Source organism: Anopheles moucheti, chromosome 3 (genome assembly GCF_943734755.1).
Source record: "Anopheles moucheti chromosome 3, idAnoMoucSN_F20_07, whole genome shotgun sequence".
NCBI classification, from domain to species: Eukaryota; Metazoa; Arthropoda; class Insecta; order Diptera; family Culicidae; genus Anopheles; species Anopheles moucheti.
This window is the reverse complement of record NC_069141.1, coordinates 22,346,038-22,358,573: the sequence shown is the minus strand read 5'-3', so window position 1 is coordinate 22,358,573 and position 12,536 is coordinate 22,346,038.

The window sequence follows — 12,536 nt, the reverse complement described above, 5'->3', positions numbered from 1 at the left end:
TCTCTTCAGCGGAAAACCCATCGCCATCACACAAACACACGTGCCTCGGATGTGGCACATAAAATGTGGCTCTGATTCTCGACCGAGAGTTCAGCTCCGGTTCAGCTTTGGTTCGCCATTTGTGACGCGATTTTTCCCACCCTCGGCAGGATCCCAGTATCCGCTTTTCACTCTCGGTGTCATGTTTAAGCTCCTGCCGACCGGTAACTTCTCCCGTCTGCGTATGGGATACGCGTTTGTGCGATGGAAGATTCAATGATACATTCCCTTGGCGCTTTGTAGATGCTCCCCAGACGGTGTACTACGCTGGTTTGCGATCAGATTGCTGTTGGGGCTCGGTCTGGCAAATAAGTGATCAAGGCGTTGGTTGTCTTGTTTTGCATGCTTGTTGGTAAATCGACTTCATGGCACATTTTGCAAATAAAAGTTATCAATGAGATAAGCAGTGAAACAAAAAGTATGCTCATGTTTTATCAAAATAATAAATTCTGCTGCAATTCGAGCCTATTTCAATTAAACCGATTTATCCTTTTTTCCGTATTTTATCCTCTTGTCATCCAAGTAAGCCATGCGAATGAGATTGAATCTCGACCGAGACTGATGATAATGGTTCGGATGTCACATAAAACTACTCGAATTTTTGCTAGGTTCGTCGTCTCACGCTCTCTTTTCTCTTACTCGTCCTGCTCCTGCGTATTTCCTTCCGGATGGATGATTGTATTTGTGCGAGAGGTTTACCGTATCCGCCCACTGACGCGCTCAATCAACGGGTAGGTTGAGATTGAGCTTTTCCTTCCGTCATCACAGACGCGTACGTTTTTCGCTTCTCCTCCTTTTACTGACCGCTTAACGGAAGACTGCGTATGTGCGTGTAATAAAAATGTACAGGACTTTTTTTTCCAGTGATTTTATATTTATTGCCAAACGTGTAACCCTTGAATCATGGCATCACAGTTTCGTGGACAGGTCAGGAACTTACATTCCGTATTGCTTTACCGGAGATAACGACCTAAGGTTGATTAACGATTCACGATCTTTTTTTTGGCATTTACTGAATGCTCGTTACACCTACCTCAACTTCTATCTACAACTGTCTCCCACGTGCTTTCACGCACATTAAATTAATTAAAATAGTTGAGAAAAACGTTCGGAATCAGTTCCGACCGAGGTCTGGATTGTTTATATTTGACCTTTTATTCTGCTTGGTCCTAATGGTCCTAATGGTGATGAAGCTTTCGCCAAACGGAAAAATCAATAATACGGCATTCCACAACGACGGTATGGATGAGTGTGGATAAGGTCAAGGGCGTAGGGCCAAACGGTAGCCAAAACGTGAGACAAAATCAGGGCCATTTGACGCAGCGCAATCACAGAGGGCACATAAGCATTGGTGGGTTCTGATTTGGGTTGGCTCGGAGATGTTTTCGATGATAATGGAGCTTCAAGATGGATCGTGTGTTTTCGGTGAAATGGAAAGGGTAGACGGAGATTTCGTAACTGTGCCAAAAAAAAATATATATAAAAATATCAGGTTAAAATAAATCACGATCAAGTTAGCGATCGTTGCATTGTACAAGAAATATTCATCTAGAGTTATTGTTTCGTTCGCTACCGTATTTGATATATTTCATTGAAAAAGCTGGAAAACTTAATTGAAAATTGATAGACGTGTCTCATTAATATAAATTCTTCCCCATAATTCATCCCAAGAACAAAGCATGCATTTCCCCCTCCGATCAATTCGATTCCGTTTTATCATTTTCGATTTAATATCACGTTGCACACGACATTGGCATGTGAAGCAAACTGGTTCTGCCCTAACCTGATCAATAATTAATGACTGCAAAGTATTTCATTACAAATCACATAAATCATTGTGACGTTAATTGCCACCGTTGGGAAATAGTTGGAGATTATCGTGAAAATCCTCTCGTCGTTTGAATATTCCATAGTTTCATGCAAATCGTTTCGCTACTACAGATTGTTGTATCTAATCGGGAATATGCTTGTCTCTAAGCAAGAACTACTCAGTATATTACATGTATAACAAAGATATGATGAATTATTTCAGTTGCAGCTCATGGCTATTTAAAAATGCATTACACAAGAACGCACAAAATGTGGAAAATATATCGAATATCTAGCCTTGGGCAGTTTTGGACATTTTTTCATCACTGTCGTTTGATGTTGTAATGCGAAGACTAATCTTGTTGATTACAGCGAAAATCCGAGAGCGATTTAGATTTCCACCGTTGGTCTACCAGTTGACGATAATTGAATCAACACCGGGAAGTGCGAGGTTGATTTTGATTGACACACCCTATGTTATTTTAAGAATCACCTACTACCCACAAATACGCAGCTAAAGTAAAAGATAAACACCACATCAAGCGTCGGTAAACATCAGTAAGAGTACGAACTATTAGCAAAAACCGTGCTGCCACAGCGGACAGGTTGACGGTGTAAAAGTGTCGAGCAGAAGCAGAAGTACTGTGCTGCACATAGCAGGAACTCTACTCCCCTCTACCCATGCGCCGGGTTCGGAAAGGATTTGCCATTTGGATGATAAGCGGTAAAACGTTAAATCGTTCAAAGTAATCTCATTTTCACACTACCATGTGGCCACATACAAACACACTACGCTACCACACACACACACACGCAGTGGGCACACATATGTGCGCCCTGCAAAATGGGGAGTTTAATGTTACAAATGGTTCGCGGTTTTGTTACAAATTAACCAGACAGGATTTCCACCAGAGGCAACCATTTAGACAAGGTACAGGCCACGATAAGGAAGCTGGAAACAGACGTGGAACGTTGCACCATAAATTGGTTTTGGAAACACGAAACCAGACCCAAACTAGATCGACCGGAATCAGAGCAGCAGTACGCAACTCAGTACGCAGGCTTTATGGACATGTGGTTACGGCGTGGGCATGACTGATGGAAAAGATTTGTATTGCGAGACAAAAGTATGTGGCTGCTTGGGTAAAAACAAAACTAATTTGAAGAATGAGTTGTTGCGTCTCATGTAAAAAATCGTCTTCAAAATTATTACAAACTGTTGTTTGTGCGCAATAGTTTAACGTAAACGACAAGAGGAAAAGTATTGTAGTTCGAACAGCGGAATATGGAGTATTTTTGTTTCTTTAGAAGCAGTTTTTCAGTGTGTTTGGAATTAATGTTAAGCGTATTCTCTTTTAAACTCCGTTCATTTATCTTACCAAACATTGTAAAGCGTGTGTAAACAGTTGAATTTGCTTTACTCACAAGCATCAACTCTTGAATCATGTTCAGGTGTGCAATGCAGATTGAAATATTTTCACAGTGACCAACCAAAGGATTGAATGCTGCACCAAAATCCGTGACATGGGACTTTGAAGATTTTAAAGCTACAGTATTTTCCTGCTGTGTTTTATTATTAGCATCAATAACATTGCAAGATCTTTTTGGATAAAACATTATTTAAATACCGATTAATCACTTTTCACAATGATTTGTTTTATAAACATTAATATATTGCCATCATCATTAATTTATTTGCTCTTTTGTGCATACACATCCCGATCTATAGGGGGTGTATTATTTATGAATCCGGAATGTTCAGCGCACGGTAGATATTTATGATCATTTGTTTAATTTGCACATACCCCGTACTGCGCCGTGGTCGATAAGCCTAGCATACTGCACCTTAAATCCTTATTCTCATGCAAAATTACACGCCCCTTATTGTTTATCCTTGCCGTTCCCCCGTACCGGAGTACCTTCATTACATCGGTAGCTTTAGAAACTACTGCTGCATCAACCGTGCATCCTACGTCAGCATTCATAAATTTATAGTATTTATTGCACCGGAACCAATTCTTGTGGGTACTTCACCATCCTTATTGGGATGGTAGAAACTCTTTACATGCTTACGGAACGTACGTTGCGGTTTTGGAGCTGAGGTCACCCTTGAATGTCCGGTAAATGGCTCTTACCCACACCCCCCCACAGCACAACAAAGTCTTTATGGTAGTGATATTTGCCGTTGTGCTAGGTATGGTTTGACCAGTACACCACGAGCACGGCATTAATATGGAAAGTAATTAAATGATGACCATTATAATGCGACCAAAGCCATTCGAAAACTTCCACCCCAATGGGTTTGTGCGGTTACAAATGCGTACCGGGGTTAAGCTATTTCCGGACGTCTTTGGAGTTGAGTTCACACGGCAGTTGAAGTATTTATGCGAGGGAGCTGTGGTTGTGCAGATTCGAGAAATTGACAATCACACGTGGAATGGAACAGAGAACAGGACAACTTGTGCAGGCGGCATGTACCGAACGATGTGGACAGCATGCCTCATCTCGCAGGACGTTGGTCAAACTGCTTCCCTTTGGATATTCCCGCACCAATGGCTAGATTGAAATGGAATGGTATTTCACACGGGAAATTTGTGGCGTATCAATGGCGTGAGATATTAATGATCAATTATTGATGTACTGCAGACGATAATTAATTTTGTTAGGATTTACGGATCAAGCAGATAATGATTCGTTGATACCACACAATCCCTTTTCCCGTTGTTGAATCATGCTTTAATTATAAGCAATTTCCTATCAAACATTAGGGCTTTTAAATCTCACACCGGTGGTAAGACAGACCATGCCATTATAAGACTTATAACAAAAAAAATCCACAAAGCAGATTATCTTCACATAAAACAACTTTCACTTTCTTTCTTCTTCAATTTTCAAAAATAGCTCATGGAAAATCAAAACGACAGCCCATCAAGTAGGTGTGATGTGTAGGTGCGTTACATAACATAATCAACCCCAACCAGCTCAGTGGATATCAAACCGTTCAGGTACTTTTTGGTCAACCAAATCCAAAGGACTCTACGATGAAAATTGTCAACCTCGCACGTAATTGACTCTCCCATCTTTATTTGGTTTTTTTTTGTAATTTGTGTTGACTTTTTCAGCCCGGTAACTGATACTTGAATCAACCCCGTATGATTACCCCAGGCCACAATCTCCAGCGTTCCTTTACCGTTGGCTGCGAGGACTCGCCATCATTCATCAACACACCATATTGTTCCAGCAGGGTGATCGTTTACCCAGAAATTCCACGACGTTCCCGTAAATACGCTGGGAGAAACGAAACTCCTGACTGGAATTTAAAACCCGCAAAATGGAGTTCCAGTGTGATGGATAAGTTAAAAACGTTATTACTTTAATGGATCTGGTGATGATTGCATTAGATTAAACTTGTTCAAAATGAAATTGATTCTCATATATTTGCAGACAACTCTTGGGAAGCATACTTCTTGCATTGGTTGTCACTGAGTGGAAAGTTAACGCCAAGGAGCGTCATCAATTTGTGGAGTTGGTAAAGAGACAGGTATGTAATTTGACACTGATTTACCCTTAAACGCATTGGTACCTATCGCGAACGAAATTAACTACTAGTTGATAAAAATATCAACCCATATAATGACAGTTATGGCGGATTGGTATCGCAACGCAGCAAATTTGTCAACCCTTAAAACGGTGAAGGCAACTACCATGACTACCATACAAATCGTGGGGAAAAAATCGAGTAGTACTTAAAAAAGTCTTTAATTTGTATCGCAAACGAGCTAAACTAATTATATCAACCCATATATTTACCTACTGCCTCGATGCAGTAGATACAAGGTACCAAGCCCGTTTTATGTGAAGATTTAAGAGCTTACATCACGGGAAATGTAATGTAATGTAATGGGAAATGAATTATTGAAAAGGAAAAGTACTAACTTATGAAAAAAATTAAAAATTTTCATTAATTTAATTTTTTTATTCTGGTAAAACGGACTTTCGTTTTTTTTCTTCTTATTTTGTGTCTGTATTTCCTTAGCATTTTCTTTCCTTTTCTAAACTAAACGTATTCTGTTAGGCCGTCTCCAAATGAGCGGTACCGCGGAAAACGCGTATAACTTTTGTTGCCAATACAGAACATCTGCTCGGCCTGGCTCATCTCGGTCCGTGTCGGTTGTCAAATCTTCCGTGGCTGCTGTTCCGCAGAGTTGTCCATCTTAAACAAAGCCGCGTTTTTCGCGATACCGCGGCGACCGCGGCCCATGTGGAGTCGGCCTTACCTTGATTTAACCACGTCCAAATGAAAAACATATTACACTAACATTCACGAATAACTTATTTCTCTAGAATAAATGACGATTTGAGCCGGACCGCCTGCATTGCATACGGGAAATCTCACTCCTATTGTTTTTAACTTTATAGAACAAAAAAAATAGAAGAACTGGCCTAGTCGTGGAATGGGAAAGGTGGAAGGAATGTGCTGCAAGTTGCTGCATCACGCAAAACACTTCTTCGTTAGCCGAGGATATGAAGAAAAACCACAGATTCTGACGAATGGCAAAACTACTAGATCTGTATTTATAATGGTTGGTATGATTTTATAGACTGGTAGGGGAAAATCGTTCGCGATACCATTTCTAGTAGATAAATATAATGGTGGATAAAATCAAGCAGGTGCATAAATTTTAACGACTTGCTTGGCGATAGGTACCATTGTTACCAATAATAAGATATCATCAGTTATGAGAAGCCATTAAAATCTTAATATCATATGAAAAAGCGGCGTCAGCAAATAGGTTGCAAATTTAAAATATTCTTTATCATAAAACTATTCAGCAAACAGGTTCGTCAGTAGCCGAAAGTTGTTTTCATCCTTGGAATAGAATGTGTAGAATCTTCGGTTGGAAAATTATTAAGAACATTTTCATGATAATTATTTGCAACTAAGAACCCAGCGGCATTCAGTTTGAAGTTGAGGAAAGCTATGTCGGGCATGGAATGTTCTCCCTGTGGATCAACTAGCGAGTATGACTTTGTACGAAAGTATTCAGTAATGAAGCGCGCATGTAATGAATTCACTAGACCCAACAAGGAATTTACTAGCAAAGAACGATCCTTTCGGCAAACATAATTTATAATTTATTCGTCGCAATAACGCGCAACGTAAAGCAAAACATGAAATGCATGAACTTGAGCAGCGAAACATATTTGGTATGCTGAAAATTAATACGAATTACTTCTCGTTTAATTTTAGAGACAATGAAAACTGCCGTAGAAATTGACTGTCATTGTACATATTGTCAAACAGAAGGTTGCACTCCATCAACTCGAAGAAACAACTTCACTCTAAATAACAATCTGCATTAAAATTATATATTTAGAAAGATCTTCACACTACTACCTGAAGCCAATAAAGTTTGCATCATGCTTCAACGAGCAGCACAATAGCGCAGTAGCTTTACCACAATTCAAAATGTACAGCCACACTCAAAATGCTCAAAAATGTTGCCCTCGAGATGATGCTTCATAATGTTCTCCTCAATACAATAATAAACATTATCATGCTACCGACGTGCTGCATTAAACCATGCACACACACACCGTTATTATTGTTTGTGGATCAAGTTCCTCGCTTTGGTGAAGAAACTGAAAAAGAACTGACACACGAAGCACGTCTTCATAATTTGCATCCCGGTGTACAGTCGTGTTTACCATTTTGCCGCATTGGAGTACCTTCCAAGGCAAGGGCGAAGTGAAAGGATTATGCTTGGGTTCTCAAATTCACCCCAAAACATAACCCACCTGGCTTGAGGTGTACGTTTTTCTCGAGATGAAAGATCTACCTTTTTTCTCGTTGTTATCGCAATTCATCTTCATCCGAAGTCCAATCCCGGCCAATTTCAGAACCGGCATGAAGTTTAATCTACGACACAAAGTTCCCGCAGTTCACTCCATCGTACTTCAATTAAACTTCCTTTCTCACCTAAAACAAAGGGTACGATGTACGATGTGTAGCACAACGAGGAGACTTTTCTGCAAGTAATAATAATGTAAATTTTGAGCAAATGAAAACGTCTTCAGCACAATAATAAGCTCACGCGGTATGCAGCGGTGTGCTACTTCGGGTTAGCCCCAATGGCAATACTTTTCAAATTTACCTTTCCCATGGCAGCTGCTAAGGCGCTGCAAGCGGTAGTGAAGTTTGATCTCCGTCCCTAAGGAGCATGCTCGAATTTAGGAGTAATCACAACTTTAGCTAAAGGTACATTTTACTGCAAGCATCTCGCAAGAAGGCGGAAGGCTCGTTAAAAACAAAGCAAAAGTTTTCTCCCATAATCGTCCCACGAGTGCATTGGGATGCTGGGGATGCGTAACTGTGTATTTCCTGGGCCTGGGCAATGTTTTGCCAACCGCATTGAGGGACTTAAGTTGTCATTTAACAGCTAAACAGGACAGGAATGGTAGTGGAACGAGCAAACAACAGGCGACCGTTTCAACCAAAGTGGGTAAATAGACTAGGGCTCATCCCTAACGATTTGACAACCGCGCTATGAAAAAAAAGTAGAAATGGTTTGATAGTTCGCGGTACGGTCACTTGTGTGTGTGTGTGTGTTTTTTTTTATAAAGTTTGACCTGATTTCAATAGAAAACCATACAATTTTCGGACTTTTTTCAAGTTTTTAGGGTCAAAATTTTTACAAAAATGTTTGTTTTCTTTAAACGCCTGTAACTTCTTTATTTTGCGTCCTAGACCCTTCAAAGTTTGACCTGATTTCAATAGAAAACCATATAATTTTCGGACTTTTTTCAAGTTTTTAGGGTCAAAATTTTTACAAATTTTTTTTTTTCTTTAAACGCCTGTAACTTCTTTATTTTGCGTCCTAGACCCTTCAAAGTTTGACCTGATTTCAATAGAAAACCATACAATTATCGGACTTTTTTCAAGTTTTTACGGTCAAAATTTTTACAAAATTTTTGTTTTCTTTAAACGCCTGTAACTTCTTTATTTTGCGTCCTAGACCCTTCAAAGTTTGACCTGATTTCAATAGAAAACCATACAATTTTCGGACTTTTTTCAAGTTTTTAGGGTCAAAATTTTTACTAAATTTTTTTTTTCTTTAAACGCCTGTAACTTCTTTATTTTGCGTCCTAGACCCTTCAAAGTTTGACCTGATTTCAATAGAAAACCATACAATTTTCGGACTTTTTTCAAGTTTTTAGGGTCAATTATTTTATTATTATTATTATTATTATTATTATTATTTTTATTATTTATTACTATAATATCTTAAAAAATGCTGTTTCTTTGAGATTCATTCATTCAAATTATGCTGTTTTTGTGTAACAATTTTTAAAATTAATTATATCCTTAACTTTTCACAAGTACCATAGTTCGCAGGTAATTTTCTTTTCAATATATTTAAATACATAAATTAACACCATAATCATCATTAAAGAGTACCAGCTACAGGTCCATGAAGAATGAGAAACCTCTGAACAGTATCGAAATACAATTGCATTTAAATTTCAATTATGACATGTTCCGCAATGACTATCTGTTGCTTGTTTCTCAACCATTAAACGATGGCATTTCCTAGGCTGCCTTCAAACCCCAATGCCAACGCTAGACATCCAATGCAACGTAGCTGGCTGGGATGAGACATCACTCAATTCCCAAGCTGATGAGGGATGACCCGCAACAGGTCATCGAGCAGGAGAAACTTATCTCAAGCTATCCAATCACCCCCACGCACTTGATGTCATTGTGGCCTGGGTGTACGGCTGACCGAAGTCAACGACAACGTTTTCACCTCGGCACACTCCTTCACATTGCACACCATAATTGCACAACTTTGCGCTGGTCAAGTGCAAAACCGACGCATTTCGGTCGAAGGCCCTGGTCTTCTAATCTTATCCCAACGCCCAACGGTGGTCCATTTTCAGCATCTGTTCTGGCTGCTGGACGGAAGGGTTAAGCTAGCCAGCAAGTGCTTGTGTATCTAATTGCGCCAAGACAGTCTGGACAGACATGCAGAGGGTTGAAAGTGTTGTGTTTACGGCTGCCGCCTGTAACCGTGCATGAACAACGCAATGATTTGGATCACTAGCGTTGGACATCCATCAATGGTGGGCTGTTTGGGGAGATACAATAACAGCTTTTAATTTATTCCTCCCTAGTTCTGGTCTCTGAGCTTTGGTCATGAGAGGCAAATCCATACCCAATGACCACGGCAGGGGATGCGTTTAATGTCAAAGTAAACAACGTCTGATTGGATGATACAACACTAAGGAGGCACATGGGGCTGGTCTGGTGGAGGCTCATATGGCGAATTATTTTTGAAAAGCAATACCGACGTCTAGCGTCAACTAGACAGCATTGATAACGCCAACAAACCCATAAGCGTTTCTTTGTTGAATGTTGTTTCGTCCTGTTCACAACTTTCCCGTGTTTCCAGCAACCTTTGCGCAAAAGTATTTGACCAAATTATTACCATTATAAACATAATAAGCATGTTCATCAATATCTTACTTTAACTAAACCTAACTTACAACTGTTTAAAGCTACTGAAAGGTTTGAAATATTCACTGCTAGTACTACATTTCTTCGTTGAATTTACCGTCGGCTTTTGTCCATGGTGCTTTTACGCTGTTCAGCGAAGAAACTTTGCTATTTTCTTATCTGAACGTTTGTTATTCATCATACATTTTAATGTTCAATACTACCCCTATATCATGACACTTATTCATAAACTTATTCTCCTTCTTATTTTTACGAATTAGACGGCACTGAAGTTGTAGATTTTTCTAAGTATTGAAGCGAAGACAACGCGTTAACTTAATTTCATGAATATAGATTAGATCAGCCATTATTGTTAAGTTTCATAAATCTTCCACAGTGTTAGCATATTAATATGTTTGGCATAGACCAACACCACTAGCACATGATTCATCAACAGAAACACTTGGCCAGATCCGCTGAATATGTTGCCAGACGGTTTCTTTTTATTGACACCTTACATCAAGCATCTGTTGCATATGCTGCGCGTATCACACACGTTATCGCCGCAAAAGTTCAGTTCGTTACTATTGGATCATGCATACGTAGTCATATGTGCATGATAAAGATTCAATGATTGCCACTGATTCAACGACCACTGTGGAATGAGTGTCTCCCAACGGCACGCTCTACAATATGCTTACCATCTGGCTTGAAGACACTTTGTCTCTCTATATCACTACTCACTCAATTCACGCAGCAGAATATTCACGAATTAAATTGGTTTCATGGCTGCCTTCGACTGTACGTCCAGCTCACGTTTATAAACTCTCTTATAAATCCTCACTTATCAATCCAAAATTAGTGGCAATGTCACCAACCACAACCGTAAATACTCCCAGCTATACTAGATCCCCTGCAATCGCGCACTGAGAAAATCGAGCACTGATAAACGCACTCCAAACATCAAAAAGACAAGCAAATTCATCGCTGTGACCACGCCTTCCAGTGCACAGCATTGCTGGATAATTGTATACCCTGTTTTATTTCACCTGAGAAACTTGTGGACTAGTATGGTGAGATGCTGGGTGAAACGATTCTTTTCTCACAAGTGGTAGCAATTCTCACACCTAATAATGAGCAGTTAGTTTTCCCTTGCGCTTTTCTCAGTTCATTTCACTATAGTGAATCCTATTTTTGATGAGTTTTCCATTGATGAGAGCTGACGTTTCTCTCATAACAATTTTGTGACTGTTGCCAGTGATTCCATACAGCAATGACAGTCGATGATTATTTTGTGATGGTTGTGGGAAGGTTTTGAAATTATTTCCTGCTTATTGTAAGTTCAGGGTGATTTTGTTATAAATTTGCGTAAATGCAAATAAAAAAATAAACAATATAATTTAATCTAAGTTGTTACTATTTTAATAATCATATAGCACGGTCAACTCTTTTCGTAATAGATGTTAAAGATATCAAAGATTATCACAACTCATTCAATCAATCGATAGAGAAGAAATGTTAACATCCACTGATGTATAACTCTTCGTCTTAACCATTTAAAATCTTTTCTCGGTAACCAAAACAGAATGTTTTGAATTAGTTATACCACTGATAAAAAATTAACCATGTGTGAAATCTAATATCTAAAAAGCTTAGTAATTTAATACAAATTCAATCAGCCGCCACTTGGCACGCTTTAACACACACGATCGGCACATCATCATCATCATCATAGCCCATCGATCAAACGTTTCCCAATGGTCCTTGTGAGTTGTGCAAAAATCTTCCTACACTGGACGAAGTTTTTTTGCACCGATCGTCCCGATTTAGCAAATGTTATGCTGCATTCTTTTACGCAATATTAAATTTCCACCCAATCAATCACTCAACGGTGAAATTTCCAATAAAAGATGTATGTTGATTGCAGAGGCGCTGGCGTTGTTTATGCTACGGTTTGTTATTGAGTTCGCTAGCTCATTTGCGGTCACATATGTCAACCATATGTAGCAATAAAATCATCCAACAGACACACAAGAGACGTACCGAAATTGTCCCCAAAGGCGCAAGCGAAAAAATTGTCTCTTTGCCTGTAGAATCACATTTGAACCCAAATAACTGACAAAGATTGCAAAAAGGAAATAGTCCGTAGTTACAGAAAATCCGGACCGAATAATGTGGAGCTATTATCAGC